Source organism: Corvus cornix, chromosome 22, assembly GCF_000738735.6.
Source record: "Corvus cornix cornix isolate S_Up_H32 chromosome 22, ASM73873v5, whole genome shotgun sequence".
Lineage (NCBI taxonomy): Eukaryota > Metazoa > Chordata > Aves > Passeriformes > Corvidae > Corvus > Corvus cornix.
Window position 1 is genome coordinate 3,032,537 of NC_046351.1, and position 26,198 is coordinate 3,058,734.

Sequence of the window (26,198 nt, forward strand, 5' to 3'; positions counted from 1 at the left end):
AGAACTGATAAATTCTATCAGGATACAGATAAACTTCATTGTAGTAAGTGATTGTTCCCCAGAATTTTGAAGTTGAGGCATTTTGGACGCTCCCATGAAAACAACAGGATGTTCTTTCTGTCTGTCTTCTAAATTAGGTTGGGTTAAATGAAAGGACTTGAATCCTGAGGTGCAAAACCAACTTGGGAGGATAAAAAGCTTTCTTCAGCATCTGTTTTTCCAACAATCAAGGAAATTTTGGCTAAAATTGGGTGCCAGCTTTCCTTCTTTTTGCCTTTGGAGAATGTGAGGGGGGGAATGAGAGGGAAGGTGGTAAATCGGGAATTAATGAACGCATGGAATGGTTGTTTTGGGACTCAATTAGTAAAGACAAAATGTCATTTTTTGGGTCAATGGCAAGAGCTGCAAGGATCTCAGGATCCCAGTGGGGGAGTGAGGGAGGTGCCTGAACTGGAGGAAATCAGATCTAAAAAATGCCTAGATAACTAAAATAAATCAGAGATCTACAATGCTAGAAGTTGTACAGAGCTGCACAGTGCCTTTTTTTCTGAGACTGCAGATTTGGCCTGTATCTGGAAGAAATAAAGCACTTCCTTCACCATTTGAGCTGAGAATGTAAAAAATGGATTTAGGCTCAGGTGTTCAATACTCAGCAGCTCTCATTAATATTTTCACATGATGTTTTAATCAAATTTTGAGACCTAATATAAAATTGCCAGTAAATTTCTATTTAGTGTCTGAATGGATCAAAATTTATACCTATGAGTAGTTACACCATTTTCCTTTGGAGAAATAATTCCCCAAAAGGAGAATACATTTACAAGGGAGAAAATGGAATAATAGCTTGTGATGGAAATTCAAATAGGTGTGGGGAGGGAAGAGAAAAACTACATTGAAAATTGAAAGTGTTTTGTATAAAAATGGGTATTAAAATCATTAGAATAGACGAAATCACTTTAGCATTGTGCCTTTATATTGTGCTTGTAAAGTGATTTGACATTACTTGAGGGATGGAACTGGGAGTGAAACCTATCGCTGAATAACGGAATTAAATCCCATTTTCATTTTCAAAATCTGAAACCAACATACAGTGCTGGGGTACTTTTCTTCTGAGCTGCTTAAAAGTCAAGAATTTTTTTTTTTATCTCAGCAACTTATTTATCAGGAAAATCCAGGAGTTCAAAGGGAGATGACTGAGGGCAGAGGAAGAGTTGAACCAAGCTCACATAGAGGTTTTGCCCTGCTTTTATTCCCTCAGAGGAAACAATGCTACTCTTTGCTGTGCAAAAATAAAGAGTCAGGCATGCCCTGAAAGAAGCAGGAGAGGATCAGTTTAACACCACTGTTAATGATCTCATGACGAAATGTGGTACAGATCAATGGAATTCCACTTCCACACCCTGCTCCTGTTCTGTGTCACTGCGCTCCTCAAAGGAGCTGGAGACACAAACTCCTTCATTTCCATTTGAATTTATTTTCTTCTGTATTCCACCCCCCCTCACCCCAAAAGTGTGATCAGAAGTCAGAAAGTCTTTTTTCTTCCATTCATCATTTTTGCTCTCTAACAGTTGTGCTGTGGACATTCTGTTTTCTCTTCCCCTCGCTCACAGACTGAGCTGAGACCATCCTACCTGTGGTCTCTTTCACCCCCAGAACACTCCTGGCAGGACATCCAGGTGACCTGTGCTCTTTGTGCTTTCCAAAAGCTGGCAGCAGAGCCTGGAAAATTGCAATTTTCAAGGGCAGTGAGGTATTAGAGGCTGCCATGAAGAAAAGCCTCCATAAAACCAGGATGCTCAGGAGCGGAATTGCTGCTGCCACAATCAGGAAATGGGAATGCAGAACCCTGGTGACACCAAGAGGATTTCCTGCAGCAATGTCTGTTGTTTGAGGTAGAGCAAAAAGATGGAGCAGGAAAGCCTTGGGATCTCTGGTGTGCAGGTCCCTGGAAACCCCACCAATTTCCTTTAATGTTTTTGGGTGTCTGGATTGATTTGTACGATGCACCTATTCCTAATTCTGAGGTCCTGGGATGAGAACGTGTTACTGTGGCAGCAGCTGGGTGTAGGTGGAAGACGGGTTGGAAGAAATCAGGGATTATTCACCACTGCAGTGGCATAAATCCTATAAATGACAGCACTAATTGCAGCCTTACAGGGGTGTAACTCTGGGAAAACAGCCTAAGGCATTAGACAAATGTAGCAGCTATTAAATGAGCGAGATAAGAATCAGGCTATCATTTTATCTCTGTGTATCCATATAATCTTGGAGCCTTCTGTAGCTATACACCAGCAGCTCTGGCTATTAGTTTATTGCAGATATATTTTAAAAATCAGCCTGTGAAATGCAAGCCAATAAACTGTCAGCAGTGAGTGAGTTATTTTATCTCCCAGCAGGCAGGTACGGAGCAGGTGATGGATTTTCCAAGGAAGGCCAGGCATTGTAATTCCATTACCGTGCCAAACCCTGTAATTGTTCAGGGCACTACAACCAGGTCCCTTTTCCCCTCTGTGCTTGTTCCCACATCCCCAAATTAATCCTGGTTGTGGCCAAAGTGCAGCTTTGGTGGCACCCTTGCAATTTTCCTGTCAGTGTGCCTCCAGTGGTGCTGTCAGCTGGATAATCCATGGCTGGGGTCCATCATTTATGTGCTGTTGTTTGGGTGATGTATGGAAGCCATGCATCACTGCAGGATTGCCAGGAGGAATATCCCAGAGCCTGCCGAGCTTCGTGAGAGGGAGGAAAAAATTAAAATCCTTTATAAATGGGAGAAAGAGTTTAGGTATTTATGAGAGCTGGAAAGGAAGGAGGGAAGGAGGGGAGTGAGGTGAGGAGAGGAAATATGATATAGGGGTGTTTTGATTTCCAAAGGTACCTAAATCAACAGGAGCTGCAGGTGATTATTAAACCCGAAAATTAGGGACAGGAATTCCTGTATTTCCAGCATTGTGCCCTTCCCTCCTCTGGGACTGGTGGAAGCGTGATTAAGGCATTATTTGGAGCAAGGAGACTCAAAAGCTCTGCTTTCAACTGTCCCATGTCAGCTCCCACAGACAGAACAGACGTTCTGTGCTCTGACATGCTCATGCTATTTTGCCCACCGCTAATGACAGAATTAGATGGTTATTATTGAAATTGCACTGTTTAGAGTATTAATATTTTCCTACACTTATAGAGCATTAATTGATTATTAGTTATTTGTTAATTTATTAATAAATATTATTTATTAAATAATATTTATTAAATAAAATATTTATTGATTTATTATTCGTTATTTAATGCGGTACATTCACACACGGGAAGGCTACAGTGAATAAATACAAGTCTGAAGCCCTGATGGAGTTTGACAAATCACACAAAGTTCTGGCATCTGGAGTCGCTGTCAGGCTTTCTGTGATTCAGGTCCTTTTTGAACTTCATCTGAGGAGATTCCCCTGGGATGATCTGAATAACTTGGCAAAACAGGGGCTTTTTTTTTCCTCTCACAGAAATTGTGTGAGCAGAGATGGGGCTGTCTCGGGGTATCTCAGTATTTCCACCTTTTTTTTTTTTCGAAGAAACCTCTATAGGGAGACCTTTGATTTCATATTTTAGATTTCTGGATGCTTTTTAACTCAGTGCCAGCAGTCTGCCTGCTCTGGTGACATCCATCCATTACTGTGCCAAAGCATTCAGGTTTAGGAGGATTTCTGCACATCTATTCACAGATAAGGCAAATTCAGGGATGGAGGAAGTGTAAACTTGTGATTATTAGAGATTAATAAGCAGCAAAGAAATAAAAATACATTGAGAGGACTCTCATGGCTCATGAGCTGGCAGGGACGGCACCCTAAAGTCACAGGGGGTTCCTGTCCTTCTGCTTGCTAAAATTGCACCTCATTTCTCCTCTCCCCATTCTGAACAAGCTGTAAAAGTCTCTTTTTGTGCTTTTCATGAGCCAGAAAGTGGAAAAGCCTTTCAGCCTCACTCCCTCTCTATTTCAGGTGATTACCGTGTCGATTGTGCTCGGGTTTCTTTTCAGGCTGCCTCCAATAGTCCTGGTTTCTATTTCCATCTTTTGATCACTAATTCTGTCCTGGGGAAGTGCCTGTCTGTGCTGCAGCCCCTTGCATTTATGTGGTTTGCAGTAATCAGGACCCAGGTAATGGAAAACAGACCTTGTTAGGTGATGAGCAATCCCTTCAGTGCAGACTCAGACGCCTGGGATTTGTTTCAGAGAAAAACTGGCAAGAAAACTGTTTGGGAAATTAGTAGGGCACCTTGAAATTCCATCTGGAAGCCCTGTAAGGTTTAATCCTACTTTTAGGGTCAAGAAACATCTTTTTATGGCTGAAGAGGCTTTAAGGCTGAGAAGTTCTTGTTCTCTATTAGTGCAACTGATGTGCTGGTCTTACGTGGTTTTGTTCTGACTGAGAGGAGAAATGGGGAAAATATGGAAAATGAAGAATGAATCAAAGTTTGAATGAATCAAAGTTTTCATCAAGCTCAGCTTTGCTTCAGAATTGGAATAAAAGGCCCGGATACTTGAAAATTAGCTGTGAAAAATGTCCTATGAACTGTGAATGTGATGCACCTACAAATTTGGACCTCAATGTTGTTTATTTTGGTTAAGGATTTTGTTTAAAAAATCTTGAGTGCATAAATTTGGCTTTTTCCCTGCAATTCTTCAATTCTTTCATCATCCCATTGACATCAGGGGAGTTCTGAGAGCAGGGTTGGATGGGAGAGACTTGTTAGTATAAAGGAAAAGCATTTCTTACAGAAACTTATTTCCAGTGCTGAGGTTGCGTTTGCTGCTGCCTCATCCCACCTTTATCACTGTGAACTAAAACAACACCCCTTGGAGAGGGAGGGTGGCACTCACAACTTTCACCCAGAGAGATTACGCCTGCTTTTCATTTCCACATACTGGGGAGTTTTTAATGTAATTTAAATTTCATTTTAATTTCTGTCTCAGGAACAGCACACAGAAGCTGGAGGTGCCTGATAGGTTGCATTGGGAGCATCTTTGGAACAGGGTATGTGTCCTTGAGCTGCTGTGGACTGGATTATTGCCCTGGCACAAGAATATTCACTCAAAATTCCTGGTATTTCCATTGTAGTCCAGGAATGAACTCCACTAATTATTAGGATGAAGGAAGCTTTTTAATATTCTGTTTATTACCCTTGTGCCAGGCCTGCCTTGTCCCATCAGAGCCCTGGGGGTGCTGCTGCAATGCCAAAAGTATTCCCTGTGCTTGATTTCCCTCCATCCTCAGCCTTTTTCCTCTGCCTGTGGATCTCCCCCCACTTGCTGCTCTCCTTTGTGTCCCTCCTTTCCCCTTTTTCTTTTCCAGCAGGATAAACGTGAAAGGAGTGTGAGCAAATCCTCACCTTGCATTACACCAACAAAACAAATCCCATTTGGGGCAAGCCCTTCCTGAATGTTATCTCAGGGTTTCAGTCCTTTGGTTTGGCTCCTGAACATGATCCCAGCTCAGGTTTTGGCAGCACAACTGAGAGGGGTTCCTGCTTGTGATGATCCCTGGAAAGCAGCAGGAATATTTTGTCCAGCATCCACCTCTCCCCAATGTTTTTGGTGACACAGTAATTCCCTAGGGCTCCTGGAGAATGTCACTGTGAGAAAGAGCAGGTTTAGAAGCCTAAGTAGACATTTTGGAGGCTGTTCTTTGTGGCTGAATTGTCCTGTGGTTATGAACGCACAAAATAAAACTGAGCCATGTTTGATTAAGGGATGGCTCAGTTGAATCCTTAATTCTCTGAGTGCAGGAACTTGAGCGACTGAGGAGGAAGTCTTTGAATCCACAGCACTTCTGTGACTCTGCATTACCTACAGCAGGAAATTAAGGCTGATTTTGGCTGGGTTTTTTTTTTTAAAAAAGGTGAAATACAAGATTCCCGTTTCTTTCTGTTGGTTTTTATTGCAGAGATAATTTCCCTTAAAAAGTTAGAGTTTCTGTCACTGTTGGGACGGTCATGACACACACAGACACTGCCTCGGATAACGTGCAAAAAGCCATTTATTAAACAAAGCGGCCTCTTTTATACACCTTTTGTATGTTGACATTTGTGTTACAGATTCATTGGCTGCTAAACTACTACAATAGATTCCTTGGCTACTATTAACTAGAACATACAGTCATTGGCTGCCTATGGCATAAGCATTCAAGCATTCAGAAAAATAACAGGTGTACATATGTTGCTGTTTTTCTCCTTCTATTCTTTAACTTTCATGCTTCTCTTGATACTAAATTCTCATGGGTAAAAACAAATTGCTTTTCTTCTCACGGACTTTTCCCACAGCCCTTCTCTCGTAGAGGAATTCCTTGTGGAGCGGGGGCGTAGGATACCCCAGGAGAGCTTGGGCATCCCAGGGCTGTTTCAGAAGTACCCCTGATGGAGCCTCAGGCTGAAGACAGGCTTGCAAGGCACCTGCTAGCCAGCAGCCTTGAGCAGCCTTGGGAAAAGGTAGACACTGGTCAGCTCCCCCGCTGCATAGAGGCTTTCTCGTGGGAATGGGGCGTGAACTTTGCAAAAGTATAACTTGGTGAAGGTGAACAATAAAACTGGAGCACGATGCTCAAATCGTATCGGTGTCCATATCATGTCTCTGGCTGGATTCCCCTGCACCCAGGACCCCCCCTGCTAAATTCTCTAGCCAAAGTAACAGGCCTGAGCCATAATTTAACAAAGGCAACAAGGCCTTCATTTTATAAGGTTTTACTTAAATGCCACAGGTTTCCAGGGTATTTAGCGCATCCTTAAACTGGGAAGACTGGTCACATGTTTTCAGCCTAGGCAGCTGTTTTGTGAAAATTGTCTTGACACACTCCCAATGTTGCAGGATATTTTTCTATAAATCATTCAATGAAGCTTTTTAAAAGGATGAAACTCCACATATTTTGTGGATGTGGGGTGAGCCTGGCTCAGGATGTGCTGGATATAACCAGGTTCATGTGTAGCTCTAGATGAAAAATCCCTCCTGTGAACTTTCCTTGTGAAAAATCCCTCTTCAACCTTCCTGTAAACCCCATTTAGGTGCCAAGACCAGCTTGGTCATGGTCTCAACCACCCAAATACCCACAGGACTCTCGCACTGTCCCCATGTACTGATGAGTGAAATGTTCCTCCCATCTCTCCACGGAAGCTCAATGAACCCAAAGTGAGATTGGGGAATCCAAGAGTCAGAGAAAATAAATGTCTTTTAGGCATGAAACAGAAGGAGGTTTTATTGCAGGGAAATCTGAGCCAGCTTCTAAAAAATCAGCCCAAATTGGCATTGAACCCAAGCAGGATGTTTCAGTGAAATGTGAATTTTAATCTCAATGAGAGAAGAGAGTTAAAGTCTTGAGATTCAAAAAGAGAAAAGGCAAACAAACTGTTGCATAATGGAAATCATTCTGCCATCAAGAAAACATTGGGTTTTTTAATGTCTGTGTTTGACTTCTGGAGAGAACTTGTGCATAATGAACTCTTTTGAAGGCACAGGACGAGTGGTTCTGGTTTCGTGAGAGTTTCCAATGGTAATTAAGCACCTTTAAAGAACTGCTCACAATTAAATTGTGAGTGCTTTCTCGAATAGTCTTAATTTCAACAAGCTTTTCATTCTGGATTCAGGGGAATATTAAAAGGCACTTCATCCTCCCTGGAAATCCATGTATGGGATAGAAGGCCAGAATCATAAGGGAAGATGAGGAACTGCAGTCTGAGGAGCCAGAAAAAGAGATTGAACAATTTCTCAAGAGTTACCTCAAAAGCATCAAAATATGCACATGTTAATAGAAGTTCAGATGATTATCTGCCATTAGCTAATTTGAGGCTCAGTAATTACATGGCTAAAAGTGCAAAAACTCTGCACATATTTTATGGGGGCCAAACTTAGAGATAAATTATTTTTAAATGGCTTTTCTTTGTGCCAAGTGTTCTCATTTGTCTTGGGGGTACCTCGGTGTCTGCTCTGTGGTTTTTTTTTCTAGTGTGGGATTTGTTTTTTGTTTGGTGCTTTCCCTTTTTATTTTTAGTTCACTTCCTCCCCAAATGTTAAACAGATGCTGATGTGAATGGTAGCCTAGTATATTAATTACTGCATGTAATGAATCTCAGAAAATGTAATAAAGGCCTAATTGGTGTCAATAAAAGTAACACTGACAAATGCCTGCACGTGTAGTGCAGGCAACGTTCAGCATCACACAAGCAGAACAAACAACCCCCTCCCTTGGGGAATACCCTGCCTTTGGATTTCCTCAGGAAGCAGGGCTGGATGCTAAATCAGAAGGGGAAAAGCAGAAACACAGGTGCTCATCAGCCCTGGTGGCTGCTCCCGTTTGATTTTATTGATTTCTGCCCAGCAGAGGTTGTTTGAAGTTCAGAAGAGTTTGAGCTGTGGCAGTGGGATATGGAAATGAAGGGTGGTGGCACTTTGGCTGCTGCATTTCTGTCCTGCTCTAAAAAAGATCTGCCAGGGGTGGTGTCCTGGGGTTTATATTATTTATATTTATATTTATATTTATATTGTTTATATTCTTATTATTTATCATATTTATATTCACACAATGCTCAGGGAATTGCCATGCTCTTCTGCTGGCTTTTCTAGGTGTGATTTCCTAGGAAATTGTGTGGAAAGGGATAAACTTGGATGGCTGGTGAAACCCTGAGCTCAGCTCCTGATGAAGTCATGATACTCAGTGGAAACAATTCAACAGAAAACTGTTAAAACTTCACATCATCCTGTTTCCTTTCTCCAAACTCAGGGCTTCTGTCCAGTGTGGAAAAGGCAGAAACAGCTGAGAAGGAGGATCCAAGACTGAGGAAAGATGGAAACACAGCTTTGCATTATTTTATTGATTTCTTCTCTCCTGCTCTCCAGATCCTCATGTGCTGACAGGTCCTATTACCATTGCTTTGCCAAAAAGCCTTTTTTTCAGATGTATTTATCAGCACCCAGCTGCCTGGATGTTCTCACACTCGTGCTCATGAGTCCTGGGGTTTGCCAATAACTTAAGCATGAGTTATCAAGGTTAATATAAAAATAAAGTTGCCCCCATCCCAACATAAATATCAACAGTAGGTAAATTTTCACTAAAATTAGTCCAAATCTTGCTTGAAGATTGGGGCTTTATTTATTTTTTCCTTTTTTCTACCTTTTTTTTTCTACATAATCATTCAATTTCTCCCATTTCCCTGCCAGTCGAATTCTGCAGGGCTCAAGCAGATTTCTTTTGGGTTCACCACTTCCCTCCTGTCTCTTAGACAGAAATTCACAGCCCTTTCCTTCCCTGCTTCTGCCCCGACCTGCTCTAGAACCTGTCCTTTACTTATTCTGCTTAATTACACCTGTGACTGATTGAGGGTCCCTTGGGATATATCTAAACTGTACCAAAAATCCAGAGCTGTGGTTGAAATTTTTATTGCTTTCAGTAATTCATGTCCAGGTAGGAATTGGCTGAGGAATGGAGACTGGGAACAGGTTAGAAATATAATAAAATAAATAAAATATCATAGGATTAGTCCTCTTTTTTTTTTTTTTTTGGTTCTCAAGCAGTTTTCCAAAAGAAATATGTACTTAAATAAGGACTTGTGTGTGGAGAGTTCTTCTTTTAAATGTTCATATTTCGCCTTTGCTCGATGATGTAGATAACTAATTTCCTTACAAATGCACAAATTGTTCATCATTTGGGTCTCTAATTTTGTCTATAGCCTTTGGCTACAGAAATATTATTAATAAGCTCCATGTTGTGCATCTGCAGATGGACAGATTCCGAGGCACTCGGATTGCCACTATCAAATGTCATCTTTGATATCAAAATGTAAATTTCACAAGTATCTGTCGACTTTTTGTTATAATTTAATTATCAGAACGAGCACTTCTTCCAGGAGCAGGAGCTGCCCTCAGCACATTGGGAGTGAGGCAATTCAAAACTGCCTCTTCCCAGCTCCGGGGGACTGCTGCAGCCTCTCGCTGTTTTAACAAGTGCTTGGAGTGTTATTCCCACATGGGATTGGCCTCAAAACCTGCCTGGAACTGGAGTTCTTCCTCCTCAGGCTTAGCCTGGCTTGGTGACCTGTCTAGAACCGTAAATTATGGGCAGTGATGGAACGTGAGAGGCAGGAACAGCTTCAGGGGGGATTTGGAATCCGTCTGAAAGGATTTCATGGATTTAGGGCTCACTTCACCTCTGTTGGTAACCCTGAGCTGGCTGGAGTTATCCCTCACCTTGACAGAGGTTCTTTGTCTCCTCCACATCAAATCTGGAGGTTGTACACAGCAAATATTTCAGAAAGCTGCTTTGATTTCTTTCCAGGGCCAAAAACTTCATTAGGTTGCTAATCCATGTCTTTATTCTACCTCTTAAATCTTGGGCACTACGAACCAGTCACACATTTCTTCATTTGAATTGCCCAGGTAGGGAAATAATGAAGAATTGATTTTGAAATCAGGAGACATGTAAGCACTTAATAAATAAATAAAAATGTATCGAACCATCTCATGCAGGTGAGATTTGTCAGGGATTAGCAACATAACTGATTTGTAACCTGGATTCTGTCACTGCCTTTCCAGATCCAACCACTTGATGAACAAAGTAATTGAGTCCTGGGTACCAATTATGCCTTGTACTAGTTAGGGGGTTTTGTAGGTTTTTTAATCATGTATATACAGTATTTAATCTAATTTTTGTAGGTTTAATAGGTTTTTAATAGACATTATTTCATCAAATATGGGGTTTGCATTTTAGAACAGAAATACTAAAATGGTGACTATTTGATATATTAAATTACAGCTGCACTTTTCCCACCTTTCCTCTTCTATTTCCCTGCAAGAGGCACAAAGTTGTTTACAGGGTCAAAGTCACCTGTACTTTTCCTTGCTAATACATTTTTAAGATGGAGTGATTTAAAGTGTGGAGAGGTTTCTGGAGCTCAAATATTTGTCAGGTAGGGAGAAAAAAATCCTTTATAATTTGTATTTGCTCTGCCGTATGCAGTAGATTATGCCCCTGAATGGTTTATGAAAAGAAGCCAAACAAGTGGCAATAAAAGTGTGACACACAGAAGGGCCTAAGTGGCACCTGGCAGGAGCTGAGTGACAAAGTAGAAAAAATGTGTGACATGTCCTGTAAATTTGTGACACTCGGTCAGAATCCATGTGAGTCACAAAGCACCTGGGGCACAATAAAATTTAACAGCACCATTTCAATTCCACCCATTTGTTTTAGGATGTTTTATTAGGGGGATATTTCAGCAATAGGTTTTTGAGCTCTGAATTCACGATTTAAAGCACAGGGCTTCAGGAAGTATCAAAGGACTGACTCCCTTAGATGTGAAAGATAGATTTAATCTCCCGGTATTTATAATTTTCTACTTTTTTTGGCACGGCTGCAACTGGTGCTGAAAGCTTTCCAATGAATAAGTGTCCCCTGGAAGCGAAGGAGAAGCTGTAAACTCCGTGGCCTAGTTTGAGCCTTCTGTGAAATACTGAGCTGGGTGAAATGGCGAGAAACAAAACAGGGCACCAAGAAACAAAACAGAAATAGAGAAAAAACCCAAAGAGAGGGAGGTGTTTTGTTGCATTGTAGGAGATGAAAGTTGGGTGAAACAAGTGATTTATGCAATCTGAGGGTGATTGGTGATCAAGGAAAGCAGCAATTGATCTGGTGATTACCCACCTGAGGAAAAGACTCCTCAGCCCTGGTGGATGCAGGTCCTGAGGTTGTTTAGAGGAGGGGATGAAGAACTGGCTGTGATTAATCAGCTCCTTCCCCCCTGGAGAAGCTGCAATCAGCTCCTGGAGCCCAGGGATGCACGGGAGGGTCTGGGAGGAACAGCAGGGGGAAATAGAGAAAATAGAAATCAAAAGGAAGGAGCTGGTTTAACTTTGGTGAGTGGGAAGCTGATTGATGTTGAGACAATAAATGCACCCCTGCAGCCAGGGACTGACATACAGATACTGATGTGCTGCTCTGGAGATGAAACAGCTGGTGAAGGAGGGAGAAAGTGGAGGCTGCAGCAGATTTTATTGCTGTAGAAAGGTTGCTCTGCAACAAAACTCCTGCTGATTTTTGGAGGTCCCCCAAACAGTAAGAAAGTGCACCCTGTGAGTGTCCCCAGCACAACTGTCCTGACAGGTTCCACAGAGAAACGAGAGCCGTGTATTAAATCTGCTAACTGATTTCTTCTGAATGCTTCTCCCATTGTTTTCTCAGCTCAGGAGGTGCTCTCACCTGTAGCTGCTGTGGAACACTGACCACACGCCCTGTGCTGGGCTGCTTATTCTGGGGGCTTTAGATAATATTGACAAGGACTGTTTCAAACATGGGTATGGTTTTTATCCCATTTCAAATGTCTGGAGTGGTTTCATCCAAAAATGTGTGTGAAGGCAGGCAGGAATCCCACAGAGAGACTTCACCTGGAAGAATCACAAATCTGACCCAACACTTGTTAGTGCTCTAGAGGGAGGTTCTGCTTTGCTCTCTTTCAGCAGCACAGTCATTCTTCTCTTCTTCCAGGTCGATTATTCACACAGTGATAATAAAAATTTCCTTTAGATTAGATGTGAAAATAAGTAGGATGATGTATGAACTGGTTGCATCACCAGGGTGGTGGAATACTACAGAGACAGAATCTGGCTCAGTGCTGTTTGTTCTGAACTCATGGAAGCTGGTTGAGTATTCAGGCATGCAAATGCCTGTGCACAATTAAATACGTGTTTGCCGTCGTTCTGCTGGTGGAACAGCCAAGTGAGGTTTAAACTCATCCTGTCACAGCCCCTTCTTGCCAGTGCAACTAAGCTGAGCTCAAGGAATTTGCTGTAATTAACTTCATGGGCCTGTCTTTTTAGGTGACGGCGCAGAGCTCTGTCCCAGTTCTCTCTCAGTGGATGCTGGTACAAGTTACGAATGCTGCCATTAGAGCTGGTACTAATTGGGCCCCTTGTTGCAGCCAGGACATGATTTCCAATCAATCAGTGACCTGGGTGTTTGGACCCCTCTCCAGGCAAACCCTCTTCAGCCTCTGTTGGAGTTTGCTTCGAGGGCAGGGACCACTTTGGCCAAGAACCTGGGATGAAGAGTATTGAGGTAAAGTCTTTGTGTAATCTTCCTCCTTGGGAAGGTTCAGAGGGAGATTAAATGACAATGTCACTGCCTTTGACATTCCTACAAACACTGAGCTGGGGTGTCAACACGGAGGGACATTTTCCTGGCAGGGTCTCTGCTGTTTGGGCACTCTGAGTTAGGAAGCAGCTGGGAATCTGTGGGACCAGGGTAACTGTTGGTGTTCTGGGATGATCACTCCTCTGCCGTCATCCAACCTCACCCTCCAGCCCTTTCCCAGGCCTGGGAGAACCAGGTCCCACCCTCAATGCTCAGCCCAGTGGTGCATTTCTGCTGCATTTTAGGAGAAAGACTTGCAAATATTCCCCTCCAAGCTTTAATCTTTCACTTTCTTTCTCACTTTTATAACTTCTGTTAATCCCTTTGCCTCCTACTTGCTTTATCTGACCAGATTTTGCATATGTAGTGGGAAAAAAAGCAATTTTCTCCTGCGTGGCTTTCAGCTGGGAGTCAATGGCAGATTTATTGGTGTTTTCCAGCACTCTGTTACCTCTCTTTTATTTGTAGTGGTGATCAAATACTGGACAGGTACCTGGTAACTGAAAGGATATTTAAGCAAATAAATGTCAGCCTTGCTTAGGAAGAGAAATAGCACTGGAAAGAGATTTGTTCAAATTCATGGACAATATCTAGGGGATCCTCGTGTGCTTTTTTTCCTTTTATGGAGTCTGTAAACCTGGAATGCACAAAAGATAAACAATATACTCTTTGTAAAAATAATTGGTCCATATTTCTAGGCCCTAGTAATTAATAAGTTCTGAATCATGTCACAGGTGGGGTTATGCTGCACGTTAAGCACTCACCAGTCATTGATTTCAAACAAGTGTTGGTAATGTATACCTAGGGATGGCAAATATCTGCTAATCTGTTTCCAAGCAAATAACCAGTTCTGAAAATTCCGTCCCCAAAGAAATTTAATTGTTAGAGCTGATGTAATTTTCATTAAGGGGAGAGGCAGATCTGCAAGCTGTCAGCAGAGCTGAGCTGGTGCTTCTGAATGAGCTTCCCCAGGGACAGCATGTACAGGGGAGAGAAAAGGACAGCAGGAACAGTTCCTCTCCTCACAGCTGATCTGGGGGAACAGGAACAAACCATCTGCAGGAATTTCCAAAAGAGATGGAAATGAGGCATTAGCAGAAGAAACAAGTGTGGTCAGATTTTTTAGAATTTTTTTTTATTATTAATGTTTATTTATTGAGAGAATCAAATACACCTGGACTACGTGGGGGGGGGGGGGCAGAGGAGGTGTGCTGGATCAGGGACAAGGGGGGGGAAGGAGATCAGGAGAGCCAGTGGGATCCCTGTGGATGTAAAGGAGAAAAGGGGAGGAGCATAAAAGCTTCAGGATGGGAGGAAAATCCAAGTAGAAAAAAGAAACACAATCCACTGGTTTTTTGGGGGGAAAACCCCTAAACCAGATTTCTTGTTGTAAGCGAGATGAAGAGAAGGGAAAGGTTTGCAGAACAAGAGCTGGCAAGGATCAGCTGCTCCCTCACTCACTGAGGAGTTATTTATTGTGAGCCCCACAGGGAAACAGAGAAGGTTAATGAAGAGCTGAGCTGATCCACTGTTGAAGCTGGAACTAAACTTCCAACCAGCTCACAAATCCAAGTCTTGCTTTGCAAGAGGTCTCAAACCCCAAGTGCTTCTCTGCTTCTCCCTACAGCTCTTTCCCTGTTCTGTTTTCCAATTTCTTGGTTTTTGGGCTGCTCCTTCATCTTGTCCTACCTTTAAGACTGAACCCAGCTAATAGCTGGATGTGTTTACAACCCCCAAAACCATCCTGCTCTCCAGGAATCCCACAGAGAATGTGTGGTGGGCTGTGTCCATGGTGCCTGTGTGGTGCATTGCCTGGAGATTGGGATTGCCATGGTAACTTGTACCTTTCCAAAGGCAGCACCAGAGCCTGAGCAAAAGGAGGTTTGCAGAAGTGAAATGGAAAAAGATTTCAAGAGTCTGACATTTAAACTTCAAAAAGAAGTCCAAAATTTTCCTGGCCTGGCTTTCTCCTCCTTTGCTTTGAGAATAACCCAAGTATTAAACGATTAAATAAGTGGAATTCATAGTTTAAAGACTAGTAAATAAAGAATTTTTAAAGCAGGCTTGTAATTCATACGGGGCTTATCAAAAAAAGGATTTATTTGGCAATGGCCGCTGCAAAATAAGAATTGCTGACTCTTCCTGTTGCCTATTCAAAGGCAATCAGGTCAACAAATGTTCATTGTTTCCCCAGCCATAAAATGGGCACGTGAAGCAGAGGAAAGGATGGAGATGATGTCTGAAACTTTAGGAATTCGCTGGGGAAGAAAGAGCAGCTGCAGGTTGGAATTTTAGCCCTTTCTTGGAGGAGGGAGCTGAGAAATACCTGTTGGGCCACCCTCAGCTCACTGAGGATGAAGACCCATAGGCAGAGAAAGCCTTTGGATGGAAAATTCCTGAGCCCTGCCTCCAAAAATGCTCCCAAAACACTGAGATAAATCAGAGATTTAATGTGCTGCCAAGGAAACCCTGAATTTAAAAAAAATCTATGTGCCAGGCAGTTTTAAAAAACTCTTTTATGCATGAGAAGATAACTGAGCAGATGATCAAAACCTTCTGTTCTATTTGGGTTCACTTTCTCCAGAACAGAAAAAACATTTCCATGTGTTTTCCATACATGTTTTGAGAGCTTCAAATGGCATTTTAAAATATCAATAAGATACAGGCTCTAGGCAAAATTACTTTTCAACCACCACTCGCTGTCGGAGAAATTTTTTTTGTTAATCTGTGCTTTAATTTTTAAATAAAAATCCCCATGGAGAATGCAGCCAACAGTATTGCAAGCAATAAAAACATGAAATTTTTTAGTTATTGTTCTTACCTTTAGTTAAAATAAATAAAGATAAATTCCTGTAGATATGTCTATGAATGGTTCCAGGACCAACCTGTCTTTTTGAAGATTTTCTGTGGAGGAAGAGTTCTTTGGTGCAGTGGTAGATGAATTTTTAAACTTTTTTAAAGGGAAAAGGAAAGGGGAAGGAAAGGAAAGCTTTTCTGCCTGCCTGTTTTCAGCAAGTAGAGGGTTTTCTCTGAAAGCATTTGAACTGCAAGCCTGGTGAGCTGGAATAAATCACAAACGTAGAATCATCGCTACTGTGTGTTCAACACCTGTAGTGGAAATAGGTGAGTCTACTGAGGCTAAGGAATTGAATCTTGAGGGAGAGATAATATATTTCCATGAAAAATAATTTCAGTAATGGAGGAGTCCAGGTGTCTTGGCCTCTTGATTAAAGAGTCACTTTGGACTCTTTGGCAGCAGAACATGACTGGGCAGAGGAGCTGCCTTGGCTTCGCATCTCCTTGCACTGGTCCTGGCTGGATTTCATCTTTGGCCTCTTCAGTATTCCTTTTCTTTCTCTCTCCCTCCCTTATCTTTGGCTCACATGGTAAAATCTCATATTCACGGCCCCTTCTATAACTTCTGGTCCTTCACTGGGTTGTACGAAGTGATAAAATTGGCTTGAAGACCAAGGCCACCAAGAAGAAAGATGGAGAGGGACTTCGGACAAAGGATGGAGGGACAGGATACAGGGAACGGCTTCAGCCTTCCAGAAGGCAGGAGTAGGTGGGATGTTGGGAAGGAATTCCTCCCTGGGAGGGTGGGGAGGGGCTGGGATGGAATTCCCAGAGCAGCTGTGGCTGCCCCTGGACCCCTGGGACTGTCCAAGGCCAGGTTGGTGTAGTGGTTTGGTCCAAAATACCCATTACTGTTTACCTTCTGTGAGATAAGAATTAGGAGAAACGCAAAGCAGGCACCAAACTTGAAAGAATATAAAGAAGTTTATTAACAGACCTAAAAGAAGAAAAAAAAATCATACCGCACCTTCAGAACACTTCTCCTCCCCGCACCTTTCTCCCTTCTCCCACTGACAATGTAAAAAGACAACCCTTGAGTTGTTCAGTCTGTTACCACTTCCATAATAACCTTGTTCAGTCCATTTAGGAAGAGGAGTCTCTCTTGTCCATGCTATGAAAACATTATCACAACAAGACAGCCGCCCGGGTTGGTTCTCTGCTCGCATGTGAGTCCCTTCCCCCGACTTGCAGCTTTTCCCACAACTGCTTTCGAGGGTCCACCCTTGAAGTTTTTTGGGGTACAATTTTAAGGTTGAGCCATTCAGAAATAAAAGTTCTCTTCACCCATCTCTGGGAACATTTCATCTCTAAGAACAGAGGCCCTTCTCCTTCCCTAGGAGCAAAGGGTCCTCCTCATCTTCATCTCTAGGACTATCTCTGGGAGCATCTCTAGGAGCTGAGGTTTTCTCCTTTCCCATTTGGAGCCAAAGTCCTCATCAGGTCCATCTCTAGGAACTGAGGTTTTCTCCTTTCCCATTTGGAGCCAAAGTCCTCATCTGGTCCATCTCTCCCTGTCCAAACTTCTCATGGAATTACAGCTGCGTCAGCATCTGCCTATCTCAGCGCAGGTGCTTTTGCTCACGAGTTGAACACTCCACCCCCCAGATCTTCATGGAATTACAACGGGTACTCTGATATATCACAGCTTCACAACAGAATTTCAGCTTTAAGCATCTCCTCTTTCTCTTCCCTCAGGTTTTCAAGCTACTGGTGAATGAGAACAGCTTGCCCAATTTAGAAACCTTTAGCGCTTAATTCCTGGTAATTGTGGTTTCTCAGCAAGGGTCACAGTGTGCCCTTTATTCAGTGGTCATGAGACAGCAACAAATTGCTAAAAACAAGCTCAACTGAGAAAAAGGCAAAAAAAGGCAAAGAAAGGAGGATTCCCCCTCCCTCCCCCCCCCCCCCCCCATGCAGAAATTACTGCACAGAAACCCCCATATTTCACTGTAAAGATGTATTTAAAACTGTCTTGGGGTGACTTGATGTTGTGTCCCCTATCGCTGCTCTAAGCCCAGAAATTAGTTTTATGCCTTTCTATGCCTTTAAACTAAGCCTGAGAGGGGGGAGAGAAAAAACCCAACAAAACTTTCAAAACAGTTTTGTGTAGAGGGATTCTTTGTGGAACAAGAACCCCAGAAAAGTCTGGCCAACCCAGGGTGGCTGTGGAAAAACCCCTGAATTGGCCCCTGGCTGCAGGCAAGCCTGGAAGACACCTGGCAGCAGGCAGCCTTGAAAATCCTTGGCAAAGTTATACACTGGTCAGCTCCCCCGCTGCTTAGAGGCTGTCCTGTGGGAATAGGGCGTGAATCTTTGCAAAGTAGATATGAGTGAGTGAAAGTAAACAATAAAGCGGAGAACGATGCTCAAATCGTATCGGTGTTCGTGTCGTTACTCTGGCCGGCTCCCCTGCACTCGGGACCCCTCCCCGCTAAAGTTTTACAGTTTGTTTTCATATTTTTCGAGGACACAGAGATAGAGACGGTTATTGCAAAATGATTAGAGGATCAGGGGCATGGGTCATCGATAGAATTATGGGATCAATAAAAGAACTGCACAAGCAAAAGGCCTGCAAGCAAAGGTTTGTGTGAGAAACTGCCTGCATGAGAAAGCACCTGTGTGAGAAACAGGCCTGAGAACAAAAAGGGAGTTTGAGAATGTGCAGCTGTGCAGATAAGATGTACTGACCATGAGAAGGGAGGGTGAACTCTGAATTCTTTAATCATAACATAACTGTAGAAGCTTGCCAATGTAGTCTAATTATGTAGAACCAGAAATGCACTTTGATAGGTTTAAGCCAATTAAGAGTTAACAAGCTGGTATACTATATAAGTGCCTCTGGATTGCTAATAAAGGGAGCTTGCTTTATCAATCACATTGGTTGTCTGCAATGTCTTCCCCCGCCGAAGTCGTCGAAGTTTTTCAACAGACGGCTTTCGGCGTTCAGCTGCGGCAGCAGAGCGAGAGTGGAGGGAAGCACCCGGGTTGCTTGCTTTCCAGCCAGCTTTCGGGCAGTTTTTCAGCTCCTTTTTCTCCAGAGTTGAACTTTGTTTTCCTGGGATTTTTTTCCTGATTTTTTTTCCCTTCTTCTCTGCTGGACTGCTTCAATATCAGAACACATTGGGAGGACTGTCCACTGAGCCTGGCCCTGGGCCAAGTCCCAGCTCTGAGGAGGAGGTTTCATTATTTAGCATTATTTAGCATTATTTAGCATCATTATCCTTTCCCTGTGTATTTGTTAAATAAATAGTTTTTATCTCTTTCACTTTCCTCCGAAGAAAAAGTTTTTTTCCTGAACCTGGTGGGGGAGGGATGGTTGTAACCTGCCTTCTCTCAGAGGATATATTTCTAAATTTGGCCAAACCAGCACAAAAAACAATTCAGGAAGATTAAAGTTGGCAACTTTGCAATAAGCTGATTTTTCTGTCTTTTAAGTTTCTCTCTTTTAAGGCATGCTTGTTCCAACTTGGAGCACTCGAGCCCTTTTCTGTCTCTCTTTTAAGTGGTGTTTTTTTGAAAGGTACAATCAGCTGCTTTTGTTGCAGCATCCCAACATGTGCTTCCTCGTGTGAGTTAAAATCAGTGGTTGATATAATATCTGCTGGAAGTCGGAAATGAAGCTGCTGTTTGCAGCTACTGAGGGGGATTTTGTTAGGGTTCTCTCTGGCAGCTTTTCTTTTCAGATGTCTGGAGTTTTGTCCTCACAACAGCCATGGAAAATGAGTTTTAGGGGCCTTGAGCTGCTGGCAGGAAGTTTGCACTTCAGTGCCTTGTTTTGATGTCACCTCTGAATTTAGAAGTGTGATGAGTCCTGAGACTTCTGCAGAGGAGTTGTTGGGGGTTTTCCACATGGGAAGCTGCTCCTTTGGAAATCCAAGATTCAGGAGATGATGGTTGTGTTCACTTTAAATAAACAGGAATCTGGAAAGAAGATTCTTTCTAGTGGCACTGATAGAGTTTAGGACTAATTTAAGAGGCTTCTCAGCAGACTCCCAAGCTAATTGTTAAAAAAGAAGAAATAATTCCTTGACATTGCTCATGGAATATTCATGATTTTCATGGCTGGGTTCTTCAGCTCTTGCTCTGCTGGACACTACTCAAGATGTGAATTTCCATCTCTCCTGGATAAAAGAGATTTGGGTTAAGCCCTCCAGGAGAGTTTGGCAGACTCAGGGCTATCCATACCACCAGGTGTCCAACCTACAGCAAAATATCCCTTCTAATGTCCCACAATCTGTTCTGGGGGGAATTGATGGGTGGAAAAACGATCACTGGGGCTGCCTGGGAGACAAATGGAGACGGATTTTTTCAAGGCAATGAGGGACCCTCTGGGAAGGGACATCGCCAAAGTGTCAGCACACAAATCATGCTGAGCATTGAACACAGCTCTGCTTTATTGGCTGCCTTTAATAAAAATATTTTTAAAAAATTTAAAAATCAAAACACCTGTCAGGTATTTTAAGGATACTTGGAGAGAAAAATTGCAGCTGGTCAGATCCTGAATTTTTGTCTCCAGTCTAGCTATGTAAACTGCAATGATAAAATCAGCTGGGCCACAAAGACAAACAAAACAAATGGATATTTTACAGTATGCAAACTATTATGAAATTACTTTAAATTTCTCTGCCTACTCTGGCAAGTTGCCATCTCTGAGCAAACATATTGATTAATTACTTTCAGTGATATAAGAAAAAGGGCTGAAGGGCCCGGTTTCAGATAATGACATCAGCAATAGCATGGAGTGATGGCAACTTCCTTGGCAGGCGAAGTAAAATTAATCTCCTCTGCCAAGCTGGACTCCATAAATAAAGAACAAAATTTAAAAAATATTTTGATTCCCTGTTGATTTCTTGCCAAAAAGATGCTCACATCAGCTTATCTGAATTAAAACTGGGCATCAGAGGAGGAAACCCACATCAATACTTCAGTTTGCATTCCGCAACCTGCATTATGTCATGATTCAGATTCATGGTTGTGTATTTTCCACCCAGGAAGTCCCTTGCACCCAATGGATATTTCCTCTGGAGTATTTGAAAATCAGGTATTTGAGGACCATCTGCTTCTGGCAGCTCTCTTCCAGCTGTTGGTGCCACGTTCAGTGGATAATATTTGGTTGTGGGTCCTGGTTTAGAGTTGCATAAGTGAAAGGGAATCCAGCGAAATCCCATCATCCTTTCACTGGTGTGGGAACTGACCTACAACATTGTACCTGTTGATGGAGTATAGGAAGATGAGATGTACCACTAGGGGTTGAAACACTGGCATCAGTTTTTAACTGCACGATCCTGGGGGAAAAACCCTTCAGAAACTTCTTCTCTGTATTTTTGGTCTATTTGTGTTTGTACAGCTCCTGGTGCAATGCAGCCACCAACTGAAAAGGCTCATGTGTCCAGGTAACAATTGAAAGGCAACACTATTAAATATTAAAATACTAACTCAAATATTCCACTGAAGCAAACATCTTAATTTAAAGAGAGTGAATATTCCCATTTTCCTCCAGGAGGACTAAGTCAAAGCCTGAAATTAAGAAAAAACATTTTTTCCCCCTGGAAGTCTAGACAGTAACAGAATTAACTCCTAAAGATAAAGATCTGAAGATCAAGATAAATGTTTTATTTCATTTCAGCCCACTGCTGATCAGGAACACGAAGCACTACCCCCATCAGCAGAGCTTTGTGTTTAAATGAAAAGCCATCAGGAGGAACAGATTTACAGGATGTTCCTTAGTGATGCTGCAAGAGTCATTCAGATGCTGCCTTTGACTTCTTGCCTCATTTCCTTTCCAGCATGTGATTTTTAAAGAAAAGCAAAGCAATTTGCCCTTTCTGGATCATCAGCAATGAAGCAATGAATTCTTTACCAGGAGATAAGCCAAGCTGCAGGAGTGCAGCTTGGAGTTGTAGCTGCTCACTGATGCCTGGTAAATTGGATAATGGTTTTCAGCTTCCTTTCATTGTTACAGCTGTTGGCTTCAATCTGGTTTGGTGGTTTGATTAAAATAACATTATTTCCCTAACTTGGCAATTGCCTGGTGTTGGGTGACACAAACGAACTCATCTTTTTTTTCTGAGGAGAGTCAAGGATCTGCTCAAGAGGAAACCACCAACAGGCCCAGAAAACTGATACAGCAGGGCAGCAAAATCAAATACAGGACTTGAAAAAGTATGCACAGAAAATCAGTGGAGAAGGAAAGCTGCAGTGGTTTGTGCTGTTTTTAACCCCTTCACCCAACCTGACCCCTTTTCTATGCTTAAGTCTCATTCCACAGGAAGAGAGGACAATTTACCATGGTGCCACTGTCACCAGGCACCAGTTTAGAAATGCCACATCCCTAAATCTCCTGGAACTATTTGAGAATTTTAAAAAATGCTCTAAAGAGACTGTCAGAAAACTGAGATAAATTCTTATGTGTTAATCTCTAGAAGAAACTAAAAAGCAATTCATAGAAGTGCAAACAAAGATGAAAAACTCTTCTCCAAAGACCAGGGGCCATTATTTTGTCTTTGTGGGAGACATCAGTTGCCTTTGTGCTGATGGAAATGGGCCAGAGAAGGGAAAGCTGGGCAAGGAAAGAAATATTCTTCCCATTTTATGGCTGGGGAGTTTTAGCACAGGCACTTGACAGAACTTCCACAGCCTCATCTCGGAGCAGTCAGGATGAGAATTCAGATTTAGTTCCAATAAGCAGTTTTTATCACAAGATTGTTTTTCTTCCTTTTATAACTTGTACTTGTGGCATCTACATAAATAACCAATGAGCCTTTAAAAATGGGATCTCTCTTCTTTTTCTGTTCCATTTCCAATTCTCAGCCTGGTTACATTGGCCAGTTTATTATCCCAAATGTTTACTTTCCACTATAAATGGAAATGACTTTTTTCCCTTCTTCTTCATGTTTCATGGTCATAATATCCTCCAGTGTTCCATTATCTCTCGGTACCTATGATAGACCAAAATCTTACAGACTCACTATTTTGTAATAAATTAAATTAGCTGTAATAGAAAACTTAAGTAGCTGTAATGGTTTTTTATAAGTAATGGGTAAACTGGATTTTCTGCAGTTGAAATGGATTTCTAAATAATTTATCATCCTATGTAAATTTATGTAAGAATGCAGGGAGTGAGAGTGAGAAAATCACAATCCCGTGCCGTTCTGGAGAGGTTGTGTATTTATAGGGACATTGTCCATTAATTTTTGAGAACAGAGCTATTATTTATCAGGCACACTCTTGCTTCCATGCTGGTTACGCTGCAGTCACATAAGGCCTCTAAAATCCTGCTGGAAAAGGGGAAAATGTCAGGGAAATTTGGATCAAATGATGCCTTAAGCATCGATGGAGATAAAAATCTCTTTTAAATTTATGCCAATTGTCAGGGAGAAAATAGGTTTACCTATAGCGGGAATTTGAGGAGCCTTCTAAAATATTCCAAGTGGAAAGGTTTTGTTGGAGTTTTCATGCTTCAATTACAGTTTCAACATCAGTCTTTGTTGCTCTCATATTTCACCAGAGCAGAAGTATTGATCAGAGCACAAAAAGTATTTGTGATTCATCTCCAGCTGCACTTTTGTGCCTCTGGTTTGTGTTTAAGTTTGATGACAAACATTTTGACGCTGAGCTGATGAGCTGGCTTATAAATACCTGCTCCTCTGCATGTGAAATGTCATAAACTCAGTGCACAGAAGAATTCCCTGCTTACCTGTTCCTTTGCTGCAAAAAGAGGGGAGAGAAAAGGCTTCTCTGCTGCTCTTGGATTTGCAGGAACAGGGCCTCTGATGGACAGCAAAGTAATGGGATGGAAAGTGGGATTTGGAGTGAGAGACACAAGCTGCTCCTTGCTTTGGATGCCCTGAGCCCCCTGAGTTCTGCTTCAGGCTTGGAATTAAGGTGAAAATCTGCTGTGGAAGTTCCCACCTTAACTGCAGAATAGAAAACACATAGAATGTGTTGTTCCTTTAACTTGGGTTCTGAAGAGCATTTATCAAAGCACACCTGGTACACCCAGGTGTGACATCCCCAATGGGATCAGCCTCCAGAGGACCCTTTCTCCCTAGAACTTTCATGGAGTTGCTTTACTCTGCCCCATTTTGGGGCTTGAACAGGACACATGGGGTGGGAACAGGAGCTCTGGTGGGTGATGAGTGGCTAAACTGAGCCCTCCTGCAGTTGCTGGTGGCTCTCAGAGGACAACTGGGTCACAAGGGCAGCCTTCCATTCCTTTGGCAAGCTTGAGCAAGGGGGAGAAGAGAATCCAGCTTTGCAATTCAAATTTCGTATTTTTACTGTTTCCTATTCTGGTTTTCCTGTTTTTTTTTCCTATTCTGATTCCTCTAATCTTTCTTCTCTCACAAATAGTGCATTGGCAGAATATTTTGGCTTAGTGTGGTGAGACTCATCCCTCTTTGCCTTACTCCTTGTCCATTCCATGCCTCTGCCCTGCTCCCTGACTTCAGCAGAGATGAAATTCCTCCTTATGCCAGAAAATCTCCATGTGCCTGAGGAGGGAACCTATCAGACACGTCCTGGCACCAGAGCTTTGGATGATCTTTTAGTTAATCCGATGGTCAGCGCTGCCCATGGCGAGTGCCAGCCTCGATATCTGTGACAGCAGCAGCTCAGATCTATCACTGCCCTCAGCTCAGCTGTCACACAACCCAACAGGGCCCTGCTGCTGTGGGAAATCCTTCAACCCACAGCATTTCTGGGATGGGTTTGTGCTCACCCCACACTTTTTTTGGGGGGTTTTAGTTTAGTCCTAGGTTTTTTCTGTTAAAGGAATTTTCCCCCTATACATGTTGGGGGAACAAATGGCCGAGTATTTAAAAACAAAGGACCTGGCTGCTCTTTTTGTTTCACCTGGGTGTGTGGGCAGTCGGTCTTGGCGTTTGGAGAGAGAGAAGCTGCTTGTTCTTTCGGCCGTTTTCTTTCTGCGGAGAAAGACCCCAGGATCCCTGGCCCACCTTCCCTGCCCCGCTGGAGGCCGGGCTGTGGCCGCCCTGCCCCGCTGTTGCTTCGAGCCTTCGCTGCGCTGTAGCCGTGCTCGCCCAGACCTCCGGGGGGTTCCCCGTTTAGATACACCTCATCTGCCATCCAGGATTTGTGCTCGTCCCTGCCGCTCCAGCCTGCCGTTCCAGCCTGCCGTTCCAGCCTGCTGTTCCTGAGAGCCCGGGATCAGCTGCCCAGGGGTTTGTGAAGCCTTTGTTCCATCCCTTCCCGGGATCCCAGGGCACCGGTGCCGCGTGCTCCCCGAGCTCGCTCCGGAGCGCCCCCTGCAGCCGCGGGGGAACCATCGCACCTGCCCTGCTCACCGGGAGCCGCCAGCGCCCCTGCCGGCTGCGAGCGGAACTGCACCCGAGGGGAAAGGGCCTGACAGCCAAGAAGGCTGGGACTGGGTTTGTGATTGTTCGCTGTTACTGCCATAGTTATTGCTGTTTGTTTGACTGGTTATACACATAGAGATATATAATAGTAAAGAATTGTTATTCCTATTTTCCACATCTTTGCCTAAAAGCTCCCTTGATTTCAAAATTATAATAACTCGGAGGGAAGGGGGTTGCATCTGCCATTCCAAGGGAGGCTTCTGCCTTCCTTAGCAGACACCTGTCTTTCAAACCAAGACACTTTTACAGCAGGCACAGGAAAAATCTGGGGACCAGGAATACCCAAGGGCAACACACTAAGCCAGGAAACCTCTAGGTTTTATTTGTATGTCTTTGAATCAAGGGTGCCTTTTAGTGGCTTAACACAGACACCTTTCAATACCAAAACTAAGTAGTACCAAGTAAAAGAAGTAATTAATGCACTGAAAATAATCAAAATTGAGAACCTCACTGCATGTAAAAAGTAACACAGAATATGGAGGAGAATGAATGAGCAGTAAGTTTAAATGTGATTTTTTTTAAACCCATTTCATTTACTTGATGCTGTGTTGTTGTTTGATTCTGGGCTCATTAACCTACACACAAATCAGCTTTTTGCCTCGTGTAGACTGTGTGCTTAATGAATAACCTAAACTTGTGTTTTATTAATGCACCACCTTAATTAGCGGGTAGAAAAGACTTCAAACACCTTTAAATTGTGTGATTTCCAGGGCAGCATGAGAGAAGCAGAAGGTAACAGTGAATTTCTAATTCCCTTCAGAAAATAAAAATCCAAAGTAATGGCTGCAGCTATTTGTGTTGGCCATAAAAATTGATA